At 49.3% G+C, this 21,738-nt stretch overlaps 7 pseudogenes; 1 reads left to right on the forward strand and 6 right to left on the reverse strand.

The window, feature by feature from the left end:
- Window positions 1–8,061: 8,061 nt before the first annotated feature.
- On the reverse strand, window positions 8,062–8,180 carry LOC143989273 (5S ribosomal RNA; annotated as a pseudogene).
- A 316-nt stretch (window positions 8,181–8,496) lies between these two features.
- On the reverse strand, window positions 8,497–8,616 carry LOC143989952 (5S ribosomal RNA; annotated as a pseudogene).
- A 2,512-nt stretch (window positions 8,617–11,128) lies between these two features.
- LOC143989394 (5S ribosomal RNA) lies at window positions 11,129–11,247 on the reverse strand (annotated as a pseudogene).
- Window positions 11,248–11,580: 333 nt separating this feature from the next.
- On the reverse strand, window positions 11,581–11,699 carry LOC143989164 (5S ribosomal RNA; annotated as a pseudogene).
- Window positions 11,700–12,010: 311 nt separating this feature from the next.
- Window positions 12,011–12,129, reverse strand: LOC143989389 (5S ribosomal RNA; annotated as a pseudogene).
- Window positions 12,130–12,229: 100 nt separating this feature from the next.
- Window positions 12,230–12,348, reverse strand: LOC143989222 (5S ribosomal RNA; annotated as a pseudogene).
- An 8,881-nt stretch (window positions 12,349–21,229) lies between these two features.
- Window positions 21,230–21,348, forward strand: LOC143989036 (5S ribosomal RNA; annotated as a pseudogene).
- The last annotated feature ends 390 nt before the right edge of the window (window positions 21,349–21,738 follow it).

The raw sequence follows: 21,738 nt of genomic DNA on the forward strand, positions 1-21,738 counted from the left end.
GCAACTGTGATTCTGCCTTCCATCAATCACAACGATTCGAGGCACGGATAAAGTACTGTACCAAGATCCAGGGTCACACAAACCCCAGGTCCCTCCGGCATAATCCATCCAGAGGGGGGTGTGGGGCCGTCATTCCCAATTTTCCACTCTTTCAAAAAGAGAGAGGGGGTGGAGGGGGTGAGAGATAGGGGAGGAAGGCAGAAAAGAGAAGGGTTGAAAGATCAGAAAAGGAGAAGAGGGGACGAGACACGATGGCAGCCACTGTCCAAGGGGCCAGTCAAGGAAAGCTCAGAGCACTAAGGCGATAGCAGGCGACATCCTTCCAGCGAGAATATAAAGGTATTCCAGATGTCTCAGGTTTGTTTAAAAAATTCTTGTTTACCTTGTGATGTGAGGATCATTTTTTTTTAATGTCCTCTATTTTCCTAAGCCAGTGAGTAATGAAAGGGGGGGAACATTTTTTCCAATAGAGAGGGATGCAGGATTTTGCCGCATTTATCACATGCCGTAAAATTGATTTTTTTGTACTTCTTAATGGGAATCTGTGAATGGTGCAAGAGAAAGAATGCAGCCTCTTCCTGGATGGAGAAGTCTGTGAATTTTTGTGTTATGCATCGGATCTCTGTCCAGAAGTCCACCAAGCTGGGGCAGGACCAAAAATGTGCAGCAACGTGCCCTCTTCTTCTCCACACCTCCAGCATATGTTCGAGGAAGAGGGGAAACATTTCTGCAGCTTTGATGGTGTCAAATACCACCTGGTGAGAAGTTTAAAATTTGTCTCCTGTATCTTCGTGCACAGCGACATTTTGAGAGCCAAAGTGATAATGCGTTGTCTCTGTGCTGGGGAAAATGAGCAATTAAGGTCCTTTTCCCAGTTGGACAGACAGGTTAAGTGTGGGTAATCTGTTTGAGAGAGAATGTGGGCCAAAGGGCCTTCGCTCCTGCAAACTCCGTCTGAGGGCGGGCGAACGTTTGAGGATTGGGGATGGAATGGAGAAAATTATGTCGTTGCGATGCTCTCCAAAAAGGCAGTTGGAAAAGCCCTGTCGGATCTGTTAGGGTTGAGAAAGAAGGCCATTTTCCATCAATGACGAATTTAGACGCATTGTCTAGGTTGGAATTTCTAAGTGGGTCCCCAGTTCAAAGGTTGGATGGCCCTAGCGAATAGGGGGGAAGTCAAAGACGTGAGTGTGTTTTGGGTAGCGATCAGGTGACTGACTTTCAACTAAGCCCCTATAGTGGGATGTGACATAAATTCTGTGGGTAAATACTTATAGCACCACATGGCGCTTCTTAGCGGAATTCGGGAGTGAGCTTAGAAAGTTTGTTTCGATTCCAGTCCAATACACGCCCCAGATGGGAGGCCAGGTAGTAGCGTCAGGGAGAACCAACCCTCCCTGTTGTTTAGACAATGTCAGCTGTGACCGCTTAAGTCTGGGATTTTTGTGGGCCCAGTTAAATTGAGTGAGCAAGGATTGAGCTTGCTTAAAAAACAGGACTGGAATCTGGATCGGGAGAGCTTGGAAAAGATAAGTAAATTTAGGGAGTATGTTCATTTTAATGAGATTGCATCTCCTGAACCAGGAATGGAGGCCAGAATGCCACCCGTGAAGCAAACTGCGGATCTTAGTGACAAGGGGTGGGGGGAAGTTCAACATAAACGTACGCGCGATGTCTGGTGGAATGTAAGTACCTAAGTACTTAAGGGCTGTATGGGTCCATTTAAATCGAAAATTGGACTGCAAGTCTATTAACGTTTGCGGGGGGACTGCAAACCCCATGGCCTTTGATTTCAAGAAGTATCCCGTATATCTGGAATTCCCGAAGGAGATTTGGCAAGGAAACTCTGGGATTCGTCAGCGAGAACAGCATGTCATCCGCGTAAGCAGATATCTTGCACTCAATAGTACCCATTTGGAGTCCCGTTATGTCTGAGTTTTGTCGAATTGTGGAGAGAAAGGGTTCCAATGACAGTGCGAATAATAGGGGCGACAGGGGGCCACCCTGTCTGGTCCCATTCCCGATGTCAAGGGGAGATGAGAGAACCCCATTCGCTTTGACTTGAGCTGAAGGGCGTGAGTATATCTTACTTATCCATGCCAGCATCCGTTCACTCAGACCTATATGGCGAAGGACCGAGAACATTAATGTCCATTTGACCCGATCAAAAGCCTTCTCGGCATCAGTACTCATGAAAAGACAAGGGGTCCCAGATGACTTTGCTTTATGGATCAGGGTAAGCACCTTAATGGTGTTGTCCCTATCTTCCCTGGTGGGAATAAAACCTAACTGGTCAATATGTATAAGGAACTGCAAGTGATGTGCCAATCATGTGGCAAGGATTTTAGAGAATAGTTTTAGGACCGAATTTAGGAGGGAAATGGGTCTGTAGCTCCCCCATAGGCCCGGGTCTTTGCCCTCCTTAGGTATCAACGAGATGTGGGCTCTAAGGGTATCCTCAGGAAAATCCCCATTCGAGCTCAGAGTATTAAATAAATTCACCAAGCGCGGGCTGAGAATAGGGAGGAAGGTCTTAAAGTATTGTGCGGTATATCCGTCAGGGCCCGGAGCCTTACCCACCTTCGGAGGTCCCACGGCCGTCTGGACTTCTTCCAGTGTGATCGGGTCCTCCAAGTACTCCCGTGATTCCGATGAGAGGGTTGGTAGACCAGAACCGGTTACATATCTGTCTATATTGTCCTGTCCAGACCCTGAATCGGGCAGGTTGTAGAGATCAGAGTAACATTTTTCAAAGACTTCGGCTATTTGGGTTGGGGTAGAGGCCCTCTGGCCATTCTCATCTATCAACTGTGGTATGTAAGAGCCAGATTTCAACTCCTTTACCGACCTGGCTAAGATTTTTCCGCATTTGTCCCCTGACTCCTACGTCAGTTTACGACAAAACTGGAGTGCCGCTTTCGCTTTATAATGGAGTAGGTCAGCAATATGGGTATGGAGTGTCCCCAATTCAATCTCTAAGGTCCGTGAGGGGGTATGTTTATGTTTCGCTTCCACAGAAGCAAGTTCACGAAACAGATTAGCAAGCTGTTCCTTCCGTGTTCGTTTGATGCACGCCCCGTGCCTGATAAGTACCCTGCGGAGTACTGACTTGTGAGCCTCCCAAATTATCCCCGGGTCACAGTCCTGCGTTTAGTTTTCTTGGAAATAAAGGTCCAATTCCCTGGTCACATCTGCTAGAACTTCCGGTATCTGGAGGAGGCTCTCATTAAGGTGCCAGAATAGAGACCTAAGTGAGGGGTTCCTAGAGAGGGTGTAGGTAAGGGCTACAGGAGCGTGGTCGGACCAAGTAATATGGCCGATGGAGGAAGAGCTCACCAAGTGCAGTTGGTCATGTGGAATCAAGAAGAAGTCTATCCTCAAGTATGATTTGTGAGGGGAAGAGCGAAAAGAGTAGTCCCTTTCCCCAGAGTGTTGCAGACGCCAGACATCAACTAATTGGTCATTCAGTAAACACTTAGTAATCCGATTTCTAGAGGAAATGAGGAGCGAGGCGCAAGAGGCAGAAGTGTCAACCGATGGCGAAAGGGGACATTAAAGTCCCCACCTAATATCAACTGGCCCTCCCGAAAGTCACATAATCTGTGCAGGGTAGTTCTGAGGAACGTGTCTTGGTGATCATTGGGAGCGTACACAGTGGCAAATGTAAAAAGGCGCTCTCCAATGTGGCCCCTAAGAAAAAGATATCGGCCCCCAGGGTCCACCAGAGAATCCTGGAGAACCCAGGGGAGCCTGCTAGAGATCAGAATGGAGACTCCCTTGGTCTTAGAGGAGGGGTTAGTAGAATGGTAGACCTTAGGGAAGGATCTCGACCATAGAAAGGGGAGGCTAGTATTTTTAAAATGTGTTTCTTGTATAAAGGCCACATCAGTACAGGAAGTCTTCAGTTCTCACAGAAGGATCCACCGTTTTTCAGGGGAGTTCAGTCCCTTAACGTTTAGAGAGGTGACCTTGACTGAGTCTGCCATCGCTCCTCGGGGAGGGGGAGGGGGACGTCAGAGAAAAGCAAAGAAAGTTGAACCAAGGTAGGTTTTGGGTAGGTAATGCTTGGCGGGAAGTAAGGGGGAGAAAGGAAGGGCAAATGGAAGGAAAGGTAAAGGGAAAAAGAGGCCGGGCACCTCAACCCCAGGGGGAGAGGGAAATTAAGGGTTGTCCGCACTCAACAGTACAGGAAGGGTATACTAAAACAGCACAATTATGCTATAGCGCTTACCAGATGTACACTGGGTTTATAGCGCTGTCCTACTTGGGTTGGTGGGTAGACAGGTCGGAGAGGGAGCCCCCGAATCCTAGTCCCCCCAGTCCCGGCAGTGGTAAATGTCACGTCTGATACCGGTATGCAAATAAAAGACAATCAGTAACATCATAGAACCAAAAAACAATAGTATAACCAAAACAGAGGTAGAGCATATAACTGTCAGCACTGAGGGGTCTCCTCGGTTCGCCCTAAACGTAGGCATGCACGAGGGAGCCCGTCACAACAGAAAAGGCATCACAGAATGGGATCCACCACCACCTGTCCCATACCCCTAAAGTACATGCAGTCCCCGAATAAATGCATTTCTCCCTTTGGCAGATTGTCCTCTCCTTACCCCCTCTCTCCCGTCCACGCCCCGGGGGGAAAAGGGGCAGGGAAGGGGGGAAAGGGGGAGTGGAAGGGGGGAAAGGGGGAGGGAAAGGAGGGAAGGGAAAGGAGGGAAGGGAAGGGTGGGAAGGGGGGAAGGGAGGGGGGAAACAGGGGAGAGGGGACAAACATGCGGAAATGTCAAGTCCTTTAGCGCACTCCCACCAGCAAACACCCGGACCCCATAAATTTCAACTCCTCCCTTCCATGGTCACCACATCAAGATGAAAGAGGAGCAGCCCTGGTCGGTGCATGGAAAATCCGTCAGGCAAGGGGCTGGGGCCACCATCCCTCCATCCAACGGGAGACTTCACCCGAGCAGCAGTCCTGGGGCCCGCCAATTAGTGTCTCTCCTGCATCGCCATTGGGGGCTGTGTAGAGCATCCAGAGGGAGGCTTAGACCGCCCAAACAGTAAGGGATAAATCCTCCAGGGGGGTCCAGAGTCACCCTGGAGGGAAGCAGTGTCTCGTACCAATAGGCTCAATAAATAATTTATCCAGGGTCCCCGAAAGCTGCAGAAGGCAATGTCGGCAAAGAGTAGGTGGGAGCCAGAGGGGGGGACGAGGGGCGCAACCAGGGGGAGGGGACACATATGCGGGAATGTCAAGCCCTTCCAGTACAGCGCACTAGGTATCACTCAGACCCCCCAAAGTGGCACTCTCAACCCTCTTGACAAATGCCAAGATGGTCACCTTGGGAAACAAGCGAAAAAAAAAAGAAAAACGAATCAACGCCAACAACATAAAAAGAAGCCTACAATAACTGGTATTCCCAGGTGGTCTCCCATCCAGGTACTAACCAGGCCTGACTCTTCTTAGCCTCCAAGATCAGACGAGATTGGGTGCTTTCAGAGTGCTCGGACTCTTTCCCCATCACTAATGGGACGAGGCAGGGGTGCCCTCTTTCTCCCCTAATTTTTATTCTGACACTGGAACCACTTATGTGTCACGTTCGGAATGACCCGAATATTACTGGCATATCCAAACCCTCGGCACACCACAAAATTGCGGCTTTCCGGCGATACGGCAGCCTATCAAACTATAAAATCAATTGCACCGTCGGCTGTATTGAATATATCGGTCCCGGATGGTGAGGCCAAGAGGCTACGCTCCGCTTTTCCATTCTACTGAGCTGAAAAATCTATACGTTACCTGGGCGTTGACATCGCAGCGGATTTGGCGCAATTGTACCCGCTTAATTTTGTCCCTCTCCTGAATAGACTGAAATCTGATTTGGGAAACTGGCATGCTTTAACACTGACCTGGTTTGGGCGCTGTAATGCATTCAAAATGACGGCCCTCCCACGGATCTTATACTTGTTCCAGACATTACCGATCCGGTTACCCCCAATTTTTTTCAAACAACTGCAGGTGCTGCTCCGGGACTTTATTTGGGCGCGCAAACCGCCCAGAGCCCGTTTGCAATTGCTTGCCAAACCAAAGGACAAGGGGGGTCTGGGTCTCCCAGATCTGAGACAATACTACAGAATGACTCTGCTAGCGAGAGTCGTTGATTGGCATTGTAATGGCCCACACAAGCAGTGGGTGGAGATGGAGATTGAGGATGGATCCATTCCCCTATTGACCTCCCCGTGGCTCCTGTCCTCCCTACCAAAAGACCTCAGAGATCACCCCGTAGTGGGAGCTACGTTGGCTGTTGTGCGGAGGTTGTTCCGCTGCACACACATTGCTCCCCTGCCATCACCAATGATTCCGGTTATAGGAAATCCAGACTTCCCATCGGGATTTACCAACGAGAAACTGCGACAGTTGACAGTGGTGGGGAAACAGTGTCTGGGAGAAGGGTGGCCCTCGGGAGGGCTCCCGACCACGCAAACTGTCGCCGAGCTTTCTGACCCTCCGCTTGACTTGTTTAGTGCTTATCAACTTCGTCACTTTCTTCTGGCCATACAAAGGGCCCCCTACACTCCTAGAGACCTGACGCCCTATGAATCCATCTGTCACAAAAAGGAACCTGTGCGACACACCCTCTCCCTCCTGTACAACCTATTAAGTAGTCAGGAGGAGGAGTCGACCCCGCCATTTATCCACAAATGGGAGAGGGACTTTGGCATCACATTTACCCCACAACAGATAGGGAAGATCCTGACATTAGTACATAAAGCTTCCATCGCAAACCAATATCAAGAATCAGGATACAAGATAGTCTCACGCTGGTATAGAGTCCCATACCTTCTGAATAAAATGAATAGATCGATCCCGGATGTTTGTTGGAGGTGCAATTCAGATACGGGGACCATGGGACACATTTTCTGGGCATGCCCGGCCTTGAGGAACTTTTGGGTGGAGGTAACCGGGACGATAAAAACTCTCAGAAATGTAGATATCGCAGACAACCCAGCAGCGTGCCTTCTACACTTGACCGAACAGCCTGTTCGAAAATACAAAAAAACCCTCACGATGCAACTCCTGAACGCCGCCCGGGCCTGCATTCCCACACTGTGGAGGCAGCCTCAGCCCCCATCCAAGGTGCTGTGGTATTCCAAAGTCAATCATATTCTCCGGATGGAAGAATTGACCGCCACCCTTCACAACACTGAAGAGGCATTTGGTGTTACATGGAGGCCCTGGAGGTATTTTACTGGTACTTGAGACTACATTCGGGAGGTGAGCAGCGCCCCTGTCCCAGAAAAAGACTGAACATCTAACGTTTACCTACGTAGGCCATGTCTGCCCTGGGTGGCATTCCCCCCCTCCCTTTTTGTCTTTATTTTTCCCCGCCGCCATCCCCCCCCCCTCCTCTCTCTCCGTCTTTGCACTCTCTTCTTCCCCTGTCCTCCCTTTTGACTATGCCTTGTCTCCTTACTAGCCTTTGGGACCCAGAAGAACCCCAGGGTTCTGGACACGACCGGCTCATATTTTACTCTGGTTCACATAGGTCATGATAAGCTGGCTCGCTGTGGTCCCAGTTGTTCTCCATGATTACATTTGTCCGAACGGAGCTGCATTAGTTATACTGTACTACATGTCCGAGGTGGGGTTTCTCTCTTTTCTGCATGAAACTCTAGGACTCCCCTCTGAGAACCCAGAGTTATTTGGCTGTCTATTTTTTGTTACCATGTAATTGTGAGCCTGGGTCATGCTGTATGGTTGACTGTTATATTTATGTTGTTCTACTTATACTTAATAAAAGAATAAAAAAAAAAAAAAAATAAGTCAATGCCAACAACTTAAAAAAAAAGCCTATGGCATCGAGAAATCCCAGGCGGTCTCCCATCCAGGTACTAACCAGGTCCCAACCCTGCTTAGCCTCTGAGATCAAATGAGATTTGGCTCTTTCAGGGTGATGCAGCCATAGTAGATTTTTTCAGGCACGCTCAACCCACTTGACAAACGCCAAGATGGTCACCTTGGGAAACAAACAAAAAAAACAAGTCAACGCCAACAACATAAAAAGAAGCCTACCGCACCTAGTATTTCCAGGCGGTCTCCCATCCAGGTATTAACTAGGCCCAACCCTTCTTAGCCTCTGAGATCAGAAGAGATAGAGTGCTTTCAGGGTGATGCGGCTGTAAGCGATCTCTTTAGCACTCTCAACCCTCTTGACAAATGCCAAGATGATCACTTTGGGAAACAAGCGAAAAAAACAGGTCAACACCAACAACATAAAAATAAGCCTGCGGCATCTGGAAAACCCAGGGGGTCTCCCATCCAGGTACAAACCAGGCCCAACCCTGCTTAGCCTCTGAGACCAAACGAGATTGGGCGCTTTCAGGGTGTTGTGCTCGTAGGCAATTTCTTTGTGCACTCTCAACCCTCTTGACACATGCCAAGATGGTCACCTTGGGAAACAAGGGAAAATAAAACAGGTCAACGCCGACAACATAATGAGAAGCCTACGGCACCTGGTATTCCCAAGCTGTCTCCCATCCAGGTACTAACCAGGCCCATCGCTGCTTAGCCTCCGAGAATCAGATGAGATTGGGCTCTTTCAGGGTGATTTGGCCGTAGGCACTCTCTTTGAGCACTCTGAAGCCTCTTGACAAAGGCCAAGATGGTCACCTTGGGAAACAAGCTAAAAAAAACAGGTCAAAGCCAACAACATAAAAAGAAGCTTACGGCATCCAGTATTCCCAGGCGATCTCCCAATCAAGACACTAACCAGACCAGATCCTTCTATGGCACCTGGTCTTCCCAGGCAGTCTCCCATCCAGGTACTAACCAGGCCTGACGCTGCTTAGCCTCTGAAATCAGACGAGATCGGGTGCTTTCAGGTTGATGTGGCCGTAAGCGTTCTCTTCAAGACACGCCCAACCCTCTTGACAAACGCCAAGATGGTCGCCTTGAGAAACAAGCAAAAAAAACAGGTCAAACCCAACAACATAAAAAGAAGCCTATGGGCTTACAGCGGACCCTAAAAGATGGAACCCACTAGCTCTGTCATGGTTCGGACGCTGTAATGTGTTGAACGCGAAGATGAACGCGATGCCACGACTTCTGTATCTACTACAAGCCTTACCTATCAAAATACCCCAGACTTTCTTTCATGCGGTTCGCTCAATCTTTATCAAGTTCCTCTGGCGCGGAAAACATATGCGTATTGGTAGGGCAATGCTATTGCGACCGAAATTGCGGGGAGGTATTGGCTTCCCGGACCCTGCTCTATATTACACAGCGACACACATGACACCGGTGGTTGACTGGTGCCGGTGTTCTGCCATATACTGTCCGGCCATGATATAGTGTCTGCGCCGTACTGCGCATTGCTCGGCAACTTTCGGAATCTGTGTTGCTGTGTACTGCGCATGCGCAGTACACAGCGGACACTATCCGATGGGGGACCATATGTGATAAGACACCGGCATGGGGAACTGAAGCTATGGGTCAAGCTAGAGCAGGAGATGGCGCGGGTTCCACTGGCTGGTCTGCCTTGGGCGGGGAGGCCATTGGAGCCCTGTGTGACTACTCATCCGTTAATTGGCCCCTCGCTCGCCGAGATGGATAGTTTTTTTCACCTTTCCCACCTGACTAACTTCCCTTCTCCTATGACCCCAATTATTGGACATCCTAGATTCCCTCCGGGCCTGTCTGATCAGGCCTTTACCAGGCAAGCCCCGAAAGGGCTTCTGAGAGCAGCTCTATTTCTTGGACCCACGGGCTTGATTCCCATGGGGACCATACTGCTAGAGCAAGTACCTGTTGCATTGGATAGCTGGAGAGCTAGACAGCTAATCCATTTCCTCGGATCACTACCTAACCATTCGTTCTTCTCTAGACAATTCCACCCCTTAGAGGAACTTTGCCTGGATGATGGCCCAATTCGTGGTTCCCTCTCTAGGTCCTACCAAATCCTGACAGACGCACAATCCTCCACAGATCCACCCTTCCTAGCTAAATGGAAAAGGGACTTACAAACTACATTCTCCAAACCACAGAAGGACAGAATACTCTTTTTCGCCCATAAGTCGTCACTCTGCAGTATATCAGGAGATCTCATATAAGCTGATCACACGCTGGTATCGTACACCGGTGGTGTTGGCCAAAATATTCCCCGGTCAATCTGACCGCTGCTGTCGCTGTGGGCAACAGGCTGGCACCATTCTCCACATTTTCTGGGAATGCCCTAAATTACAAACATTCTGGCAGCCTGTCCTGAGACTCATCCACAAGTTCACAGACATTTCCTTAGCCAATGATCCCGCAGCAGTTCTTCTCAATCTAACTCCTATGTCGAGAAAGCGTTATCATAAGTCCTTACTTAAACATCTCCTCAATGCAGCTAGGGCCTGCATCCCAAGTCAGTGGAAAGAGCAATCTGCTCCAATGGTGACCCAGTGGTTCACAAGGGTAAATGATATTGAACGAATGGAAGACCTGACTGCCACAATGAGGGATAAAACGGAGGAGCATGGGAACAGATGGTTCTACTGGACCCAGTTTCGCTTTTCGGAAGAATACCTCCGCGAGACATAGTAAGCTCATGGTGATCGTTGGAGATCGCTGTTCCAAACGTTGGACAGCTGATGAGCTAGTGAGCCGAGGGCGTCTCTTGCTCCCTGGGAGGGGACCCCATCCTATCCACTCTACCCACGACACCCCCTTACCCCTTCTTTTCCTTTTCTGCCATTTCCTTCTCCAATCTTCTCTTTCCCCTTCTCCCTCCTTTCAGTTCTACTATTTCCCCTTTAACTCAAAAAAGGGAAAAGAAAATGGTATGTTCCGACCCCATTTGACTACTACACAATACTCTTCCCCTATCTATGGATATCTAAACTCTTCGAGGGTAGCAGGGCTAGTATCAATAATATTTTAAGTGGTAGAGGATCCCAACGAGATGGAGCTTTAATCTCATCTTGATATGACCGCAAAGCTGTACACGTCCTATTCTCCTCGGACTTCTTACCATTGGCTCTGATATCCATGCAATATGATCGTTTGTTTGTAACTATTTGTATCACACATTCTGTGAAGTTGCCTTTGCATTGTATGTCGCATACTACTAAATAAAAAAAAATAAAAAAAAGAAGCCTATGGCACCTGGTATTCCCAGGCGGTCTCCCATCCAGGTACTAACCAGGCCTGACACTGTTTAGCATCCGAGATCAGACGAGATTGGGTGCTTTCAGAGTGATGTGGCCATAGGCAATCTCTTCAGGCAATCTCTTCAGGCACTCTCAACCCTCTTGACAAACACCAAGATGGTCACTTTGGGAAACAAGCGAAAAAAAAACAGGTCAACGCAAACAACATAAAAAGAAGTCTACGACACCTGGTATTCCCAGGCGGTCTCCCATCCAGGTACTAACAAGGCCTGACTCTTCTTAGCCTCCAACATCAAACGAGATCGGGTGCTTTCAGGGTGATGTGCCCATAGGCAATCTCTTCAGGCACTTTCAACCCTCTTGACAAACGCCAAGATGGTCACCTTGGGAAACAAGTGAAAAAAAAACCAGGTCAAGGCCAACAACATAAAAGGAAGCCTACAGCACCTAGTATTCCCAGTTGGTCTCCAATCCAGGTACTAGCAAGGCCCAACCCTGTTTAGCTTCTGAGATCAGAGGAGATCGGGCGCTTTCAGGGTTCTGTGTCCATAGGCAATCTCTTTGGGCACCCTCTTGACAAATGCCATGATAGTCACCTTGAGATACAAACGAAAAAAAACAGGTCAATGTCAACAACATAAAAAGAAGAATACGGCACCTGGTATTCCAACACCATCTCCCATCCAGGTACTAACTAGGCCCAACCCTTCTTAGCCTCAGAGAAGAGAAGAGATAGGGCTCTTTCAGGGTGATGCTGCTGTAAGCGATCTCTTTGGGCACTCTCAACCCTCTTGACAAATGCCAAGATGGTCACCTTGAGAAACAAGCAAAAAAAAAGCAAATCAACGCCAACAACATAAAAAGAAGCCTACAATAACTGGTATTCCCAGGTGGTCTCCCATCCAGGTACTAACCAGGCCCGACTCTTCTCAGCCTCCAAGATCAGACGAGATTGGGTGCTTTCAGAGTGATGTGGCCATAGGCAATCTCTACAGGCACTCTCAACCCTCTTGACAAACACCAAGATGGTCACTTTGGGAAACAAGCAAAAAAAAAACAGGTCAACGCCAACAACATAAAAAGAAGTCTATGACACCTGGTATTCCCAGGCGGTCTCCCATCCAGGTACTAACAAGGCCCGACTCTTCTTAGCCTCCAACATCAAATGAGATCGGGTGCTTTCAGGGTGATGTGCCCGTAGGCAATCTCTTCAGGCACTTTCAACCCTCTTGACAAACGCCAAGATGGTCACCTTGGGAAACAAGCAAAAAAAATAAAATTCGGAAGCTAGAGACAATACGGCCCGAGTCCTCAATTTAATCCATACGGCGCATGTACAGGGAAGGCCCTTGCTTATGTTGTCAACGGACGCGGAGAAGGCCTTTGACAGGGTGGCCTGGCACTTTATGCAGCCTGGAACATATAGGTCTTGGCCCCAACATGATGAGCTGGGTAATGTCGCTTTACTCCACGCCGTCGGCAGCGGTACGGGTGAACGAGTGATGCTCGGACTCTTTCCCCATCACTAATGGGACGAGGCAGGGGTGCCCTCTGTCTCCCCTAATTTTTATTCTGACACTGGAACCACTTATGTGTCACGTTCAAAATGACCCGAATATTACTGGCATAGCCAAACCCTCGGCACACCACAAACTAAACTTAAAACTAAAGCCTATGGCATCGAGAAATCCCAGGCGGTCTCCCATCCAGGTCCCAACCCTGCTTAGCCTCTGAGATCAAATGCACGCTCAACACTCTTGACAAACGCCAATATGGTCACCTTGGGAAACTAACAAAAAAAACAAGTCAACGCCAACAACATAAAAAGAAGCCTGCGGCATTTGGAAAACCCAGGCGGTCTCCCATCCAGGTACAAACCAGGTCCAACCCTGCTTAGCCTCTGAGACCAAACGAGATTGGGCGCTTTCATGGTGTTGTGTCCGTAGGCACAAAACGTAGGCATGCATGAGGGAGCCCGTCACAACAGAAAAGGCATCACAGAATGGGATCCACCACCCCCCCTCCCATACCCCTAAAGTACATGCAGTCCCCGAACAAATGCATTTCTCCCTTTGGCAGATTGTCCTCTCCTTACCCCCTCTCCCCCGTCCACGCCCCGGGGGGAAAAGGGGCAGGGAAGGGGGGAAAGGGGGAGTGGAAGGGGGGAAAGGGGGAGGTAAAGGAGGGAAGGGAAGGGTGGGAAGGGGGGGAAGGGAGGGGGGAAACAGGGGAGAGGGGACAAACATGCGGAAATGTCCTTTGTCCTTTAGCGGGCACCCCTGCCTCGTCCCATTAGTGATGGGGAAAGAGTCCGAGCACTCTGAAAGCACCCAATCTCGTCTGATCTTGGAGGCTAAGAAGAGTCAGGCCTGGTTAGTACCTGGATGGGAGACCACCTGGGAATACCAGTTATTGTAGGCTTCTTTTTATGTTGTTGGCGTTGATTCATTTTTTTTTTTTTCGCTTGTTTCCCAATCTTGGCATTTGTCAAGAGGGTTGAGAGTGCCCAAAGAGTTCGCTTAATGCAACAGAGAAATACAGAGCAAAAACCAGCTGAACAATACTTGATACAGGTATATTCGCAACTGTGAGTCTGCCTTCCATCAATCACAATGATTCGAGGCATGGATAAAGTACTGTACCAAGATCCAGGGTCACACAAACCCCAGGTCCCTCCGGCATAATCCATCCAGAGGGGGGTGTGGGGCCGTCATTCCCAATTTTCCACTTTTTCCAAAAGAGAGAGGGGGTGGAGGGGGTGAGAGATAGGGGAGGAAGGCAGAAAAGAGAAGGGTTGAAAGATCAGGAAAGGAGAAGAGGGGCGAGACACGATGGTAGCCACTGTCCAAGGGGCCAGTCAAGGAAAGCTCAGAGCACTAAGGCGATAGCAGGCGACATCCTTCCAGCGAGAATATAAAGGTATTCCAGATGTCTCAGGTTTGTTTAAAAAATTCTTGTTTACCTTGTGATGTGAGGATCAAGTCCTCCATTTTTTTTAATGTCCTCTATTTTCCTAAGCCAGTGAGTATTGAAAGGGGGGAACATTTTTTCCAATAGAGAGGGATGCAGGATTTCGCCGCATTTATCACATGCCGTAAAATTGATTTTTTTGTACTTCTTAATGGGAATCTGTGAATGGTGCAAGAGAAAGAATGCAGCCTCTTCCTGGATGGAGAAGTCTGTGAATTTTTGTGTTATGCATCGGATCTCTGTCCAGAAGTCCACCAAGCTGGGGCAGGACCAAAAAATGGGCAGCAACGTGCCCTCTTCTTCTCCACACCTCCAGCATATGTTCGAGGAAGAGGGGAAACATTTCTGCAGCTTTGATGGTGTCAAATACCACTTGGTGAGAAGTTTAAAATTCGTCTCCTGTATCTTCGTGCACAGCGACATTTTGAGAGCCAAAGTGATAATGCGTTGTCTCTGTGCTGGGGAAAATGAGCAATTAAGGTCCTTTTCCCAGTTGGACAGACAGGTTAAGTGTGGGTAATCTGTTTGAGAGAGAATGTGGGCCAAAGGGCCTTCGCTCCTGCATAGAGTCTCAAACTCCGTCTGAGGGCGGGCGAACGTTTGAGGATTGGGGATGGAATGGAGAAAATGATGTAGTTGCGCCGCTCTCCAAAAAGGCAGTTGGAAAAGCCCTGTCGGATCTGTTAGGGTTGAGAAAGAAGGCCATTTTCCATCAATGACGAATTTAGACGCATTGTCTAGGTTGGAATTTCTAAGTGGGTCCCCAGTTCAAAGGTTGGATGGCCACGTATAGGGAATAGTCAAAGACGTGAGTGTGTTTTGGGTAGCAATCAGGTGACTGACTTTCAACTAAGCCCCTATAGTGGGATGTGACATAAATTCTGTGGGTAAATACTTATAGCACCACATGGCGCTTCTTAGCGGAATTCAGGAGTGAGCTTAGAAAGTTTGTTTCGATTCCAGTCCAATACATGCCCCAGATGGGAGGCCAGGTAGTAGCGTCGCAAGTCAGGGAGATCCAACCCTCCCTGTTGTTTAGACAATGTCAGCTGTGACCGCTTAAGTCTGGGATTTTTGTGGGCCCAGTTAAATTGAGTGAGCAAGGATTGCGCTTGCTTAAAAAACGGGACTGGAATCTGGATCGGGAGAGCTTGGAAAAGATAAGTAAATTTAGGGAGTATGTTCATTTTAATGAGATTGCATCTCCTGAACCAGGAATGGAGGCCAGAATGCCACCCGTGAAGAAAACTGCGGATCTTAGTGACAAGGGGTGGGGGAAGTTCAACATAAACGTACGCGCGATGTCCTGTGGAATGTAAGTACCTAAGTACTTAAGGGCTGTATGGCTCTATTTAAATCGAAAATTGGACTGCAAGTCTATTAAAGTTTGCGGGGGACTGTAACCCCCATGGCCTTTGATTTCAAGAAGTATCCTGTATATCTGGAATTCCCGAAGGAGATTTGGCAAGGAAACTCTGGGATTCGTCAGCGAGAACAGCATGTCATCCGCATAGGCAGATATCTTGCACTCAATAGTACTCATTTGGAGTCCCGTTATGTCTGAGTTTTGTCGAATTGTGGAGAGAAAGGGTTCCAATGACAGTGCGAATAATAGGGGCGACAGGGGGCAACCTTGTCTGGTCCCATTCCCGATGTCAAGGAGAACCCAGGGGAGCCTGCTAGAGATCAGAATGGAGAATCCCTTGGTCTTAGAGGAGGGGTTAGCAGAGTGGTAGACCTTAGGGAAGGATCTCGACCATAGAAAGGGGAGGCTAGTATTTTTAAAATGTGTTTCTTGTATAAAGGCCACATCAGTACAGGAAGTCTTCAGTTCTCACAGGAGAATCCACCATTTTTCAGGGGAGTTCAGTCCCTTAACATTTAGAGAAGTGACCTTGACTGAGTCTGCCATCGCTCCTCGGGGAGGGGGAGGGGGACGTCAGAGAAAAGCAAAGAAAGTTGAACCAAGGTAGGTTTTGGGTAGGTAATGCATGGCGGGAACTAAGGGGGAGAAAGGAAGGGCAAATGGAAGGAAAGGTAAAGGGAAAAAGAGGCCGGGCACCTCAACCCCAGGGGGAGAGGGAAATTAAGGGTTGTCCGCACTCCACAGTACAGGAAGGGTATACTAAAACAGCACAATTATGCTATAGCGCTTACCAGATGTACACTGGGTTTAAAGCGCTGTCCTACTTGGGTTGGTGGGTAGACAGGTCAGAGAGGGAGCCCCCGAACCCTAGTCCCCCCAGTCCCGGCAGTGGTAAATGTCACGTCTGATACCGGTATGCAAATAAAAGACAATCAGTAACATCATAGAACCAAAAAACAATAGTATAACCAAAACAGAGGTAGAGCATATAACTGTCAGCACTGAGGGGTCTCCTCAGCTCGCCCTAAACGTAGGCATGCACGAGGGAGCCCGTCACAACAGAAAAGGCATCACAGAATGGGATCCACCACCCCCCCTCCCATACCCCTAAAGTACATGCAGTCCCCGAACAAATGCATTTCTCCCTTTGGCAGATTGTCCTCTCCTTACCCCTCTCCCCCGTCCACGCCCCGGGGGAAAAGGGGCAGGGAAGGGGGGAAAGGGGGAGTGGAAGGGGAAAAAGGGGAGGTAAAGGAGGGAAGGGAAGGGTGGGAAGGGGGGGAAGGGAGGGGGGAAACAGGGGAGAGGGGACAAACATGCGGAAATGTCCTTTGTCCTTTAGCGCACTCCCACCAGCAAACACCCGGACCCCATAAATTTCAACTCCTCCCCTCCATGGTCACCACATCAAGATGAAAGAGGAGCAGCCCTGGTCGGTGCATGGAAAATCCGTCAGGCAAGGGCTGGGGCCACCATCCCTCCATCCAACGGGAGACTTCACCCGAGCAGCAGTCCTGGGGCCCGCCAATTAGTGTCTCTCCTGCATCGCCATCGGGGGCTGTGTAGAGCATCCAGAGGGAGGCTGGGACCGCCCAAACAGTAAGGGGTAAATCCTCCATGGGGGGTCCAGAGTCATCCTGGAGGGAAGCAGTGTCTCGTACCAATAGGCTCAATAAATAAGTCATCCAGGGTCCCCGAAAGCTGCAGAAGGCAATGTCGGCAAAGAGTAGATGGGAGCCAGAGGGGGGGACGAGGGCCGCAACCAGGGGGAGGGGACACATATGCGGGAATGTCAAGCCCTTCCAGTACAGCGCACTAGGTATCACTCAGACCCCCCAAAGTGCAACTCCCCCATCTAAGGTCAAGACTCCAGAAGGGAAGATGAGCCGCCCTGGTCTGTACATGAAAGAACCTGCTGCCAAGGGGTTGGGGCCATCATCCCTTCCTCCAATGGGAGATGCTACCGGCATGACAGCCCCGTGTCCTGTCAAGTGGTGCCCCTCTGACAATGTCGTTGTGGTATATGTGGAGCATCCAGGGAGAGGAAGGGACCACCCAAACAGTGAGGGGTAAAGCCTCCAAGGGGGGACCGGTGTCAGACAGGAGGATAGCGGTGTCTTGTACAAGTTGGTTAATTAGACAAGCCATCCAGTGTGTTCCTGTGAGCATCGGAAGGAAAGGTCGGTAAGGATTATGAATGGGTGGGGGCCAGGGAGTGCATAAAACTGCCACCAGATGACCGGGGCAGAGAGGGCAAGGGGATGAAAGTCAGATCTGGTAGGTGGGGGCGGGGGTGAGGAGTGTCCCTTATATTACTCACGTTGGCCATACCTTGAAGCTGAGCGCTCTGCATACCCAGGACGTTCTTCTGTATAATCTAGCCTATCTGTATACATTAGCCTTTTGTACACATTAGCCGGTCCTCTGTATACACTAGTCTGTCTGTATACACTAGTGTATACAGATAGGCTAGATTATACAGAAGAACGTCCTGGGTATGCAGAGATGGAGGCTAGGGTATACAGAGAGAGAGGCTAAAGTATGCATACTTGCTAGTGTATACAGACGGACTAGTGTATACAGAAGACCGGCTAGTTTATATAGGGAGGCTAATGTGTGCAAAAGACAGGCTAGTGTATACAAATAGGCTAGATTATAGAGAAGAACATCTTGGGTATGCAGAGAGAGAGGCTGGGTTACACAGAGAGGCTGGTGTATGCAGACTTGCTAGTGTATACAGACGGACTAGTGTATACAGAGAGGCTTGGGTATACAGAGAGCTAATGTATAAAGAGCAGCTAGTGTATACAAAAGACATCCAAGGGTATACAGAGAGACTCGTGTATGCAGAAGACCGGCTAGTTTATACAGAGAGGCTAAAGTGTACAAAACACAGGCTAGTGTATATAGATAGGCTAGATTATATAGAAGACCGTCCTGGGTATGCAGAGATGGAGGCTAGGGTATACAGAGAGAGAGACTGTGTTACACCTGTTTTTTTTCCCTTGTTTCCCAAGGTGACCATCTTGGCATTTGTCAAGAGGGTTGAGAGTGCACAAAGAAATTTCCTACGGGCACAACACCCTGAAAGCGCCCAATCTCGTTTGGTCTCAGAGGCTAAGCAGGGTTGGGCCTGGTTTGTACCTGGATGGGAGACCGCCTGGGTTTTCCAGAGCCGGTCATGTCCAGAACCCTGGGGTTCTTCTGGGTCCTGAAGGCTAGTAAGGAGACAAGGCATAGTCAAAAGGGAGGACGGGGGAAGAAGAGAGTGCAAAGACGGAGAGAGAGGTGGTGGGGGGATGGCGGTGGGGAAAAAAAGAAAAATAAAGAAAAAAGGGAGGGGGGGGGGAATGCCACCCAGGGCAGACATGGCCTACGTAGGTAAACATTAGATGTTCAGTTGTTTTCTGGGACAGAGGCACTGCTCACCTCCCGAATGTAGTCTCGAGTACCAGTAAAATACCTCCACGGCCTCCATGTAACACTAAATGCCTCTTCAGTGTTGTGAAGGGTGGCGGTCAATTCTTCCATCCGGAGAATATGATTGACTTTGGAATACCACAGCACCTTGGATGGGGGCTCAGGCTGCCTCCACAGTGCGGGAATGCAGGCCCAGGTGGCATTCAGGAGTTGCATCGTGAGGGTTTTTTTGTATTTTCGAACAGGCTGTTGGGTCAAGTGTAGAAGGCATGCTGCTGGGAACCCAAAGATCCTCAAGGCCGGGCATGCCCAGAAAAGGTGTCCCATGGTCCCCGTATCTGAATTTCACCTCCAACAAACATCCGGATCAATCTATCCATTTTATTCAGAAGGTATGGGACTCTATACCAGCGTGAGACTATCTTGTATCCTGATTCTTGATATTGGTTTGCGATGGAAGCTTTATGTACTAAGGTCAGGATCTTCCCTATCTGTTGTGGGGTAAATGTGATGCCTAAGTCCCTCTCCCATTTGTGGATAAATGGTGGGGGTCGACTCCTCCTCCTGACTACTCAATAGGTTGTACAGGAGGGAGAGGGTGTGTCGCACAGGTTCCCTTTTGTGACAGATGGATTCATAGGGCGTCAGGTCTCTAGGAGTGTAGGGGGCCCTTTGTATGGGCAGAAGAAAGTGACGAAGTTGATAAGCACTAAACAAGTCAAGCGGAGGGTCAGAAAGCTCGGCGACAGTTTGCGTGGTCGGGAGCCCTCCCGAGGGCCACACCTCTCCCAGACGCTGTTTCCCCACCACTGTCAACTGTCGCAGTTTCTTGTTGGTAAATCCCGGTGGGAAGTCTGGATTACCTATAACCGGAGTCATTGGTGATGGCAGGGGAGCAATGTGTGTGCAGCGGAACAACCTCCGCACAACAGCCAACGTAGCTCCCACTACGGGGTGACCTCTGAGGTCTTTTGGTAGGGAGGACAGGAGCCACGGGAAGGTCAATAGGGGAATGGATCCATCCTCAATCTCCATCTCCACCCACTGCTTGTGTGGGCCATTACAATGCCAATCAACGACTCTCGCTAGCAGAGTCACTCTGTAGTATTGTCTGAGATCTGGGAGACCCAGACCCCCCTTGTCCTTTGGTCTGGCAAGCAATTGCAAATGGGCTCTGGGCGGTTTGCGCGCCCAAATAAAGTCCCGGAGCAGCACCTGCAGTTGTCTGAAAAAAATTGGGGGTAACCGGATCGGTAATGTCTGGAACATGTATAAGATCCGCAGGAGGGCCGTCATTTTGAATGCATTACAGCGCCCGAACCAGGTCAGTGTTAAAGCATGCCAGTTTCCCAAATCAGATTTCAGTCTATCCAGGAGAGGGACAAAATTAAGCGGGTACAATTGCGCTAAATCCGCTGCGATGTCAACGCCCAGGTAACGTATAGATTTTTCAGCCCAGTAGAATGGAAAAGCGGAGCGGAGCCTCTTGGCCTCACCATCCGGGACCGATATATTCAATACAGACAACTTGGCGCAATTGATTTCATAGTTTGATAGGCTGCCGTATCGCTGTAGAGACGCAAGTATATTGGGAAGCAAAATGTGTGGATTGGAGACGGAAAAAATTAGATCGTCAGCGTACGCCGCAATTTTGTGGTGTGCCGAGGGTTGGATATGCCAGTAATATTCGGGTCATTCCGAACGTGACACATAAGTGGTTCCAGTGTCAGAATAAAAATTAAGGGAGACAGAGGGCACCCCTGCCTCGTCCCATTAGTGATGGGGAAAGAGTCCGAGCACTACTCGTTCACCCGTACCGCTGCCGACGGCGTGGAGTAAAGCGACATTACCCAGCTCATCATGTTGGGGCCAAGACCTATATGTTCCAGGGTGGCCTGCATAAAGTGCCAGGCCACCCTGTCAAAGGCCTTCTCCGCGTCCGTTGACAACATAAGCAAGGGCCTTCCCTGTACATGCGCCGCATGGATTAAATTGAGGACTCGGGCCGTATTGTCTCTAGCTTCCGACTTATTTTTATTTTTTTTGCTTGTTTCCCAAGGTGACCATCTTGGCGTTTGTCAAGAGGGTTGAAAGTGCCTGAAGAGATTGCCTACGGGCACATCACCCTGAAAGCATCCGATCTCATTTGATAATGGAGGCTAAGAAGAGTCGGGCCTTGTTAGTACCTGGATGGGAGACCGCCTGGGAATACCAGGTGTCGTAGACTTCTTTTTATGTTGTTGGCGTTGACCTGTTTTTTTTTTCGCTTGTTTCCCAAAGTGACCATCTTGGCATTTGTCAAGAGGGTTGAGAGTGCCTGTAGAGATTGCCTATGGCCACATCACTCTGAAAGCACCCAATCTCGTCTGATCTTGGAGGCTAAGAAGAGTCGGGCCTGGTTAGTACCTGGATGGGAGACCACCTGGGAATACCAGTTATTGTAGGCTTCTTTTTTTTTTCAAATATAAATTTTATTAATTTTCAAACAATGCCCAACATGGGCATGGACATGTAATACAACATAGAAGTGGGATACAAAAGAAAAGGGGAGGGAGGAAAAGGGAAACATACATCAAACATATTGCCGAGTTCACGGGAGAGACAGGATCATAAAAAACATTGTACATGGCCCATCCATAACACCTCCAATGCCGAAGCGTGTTTGGGAGCCTAGATCCCTTCAGTTCCCCCATCTCCGGCTCTCATCAGAACCTCGATACCCCGGTAAAAACCCAGTACCAAGGCAGAGACCATTAAGGGTAGGGGAAGGGACACTGACGGGGAAGACTGAGAGGGGAAGGAGAGGGGGGGTGAGGTGAGGGGGGGGGGGAGGAGAG

This window comes from Lithobates pipiens, unplaced genomic scaffold, assembly GCF_037356315.1.
Source record: "Lithobates pipiens isolate NorthernLeopardFrog02 unplaced genomic scaffold, aLitPip1_a1.2 Scaffold_1, whole genome shotgun sequence".
Taxonomy (NCBI): Eukaryota; Metazoa; Chordata; class Amphibia; order Anura; family Ranidae; genus Lithobates; species Lithobates pipiens.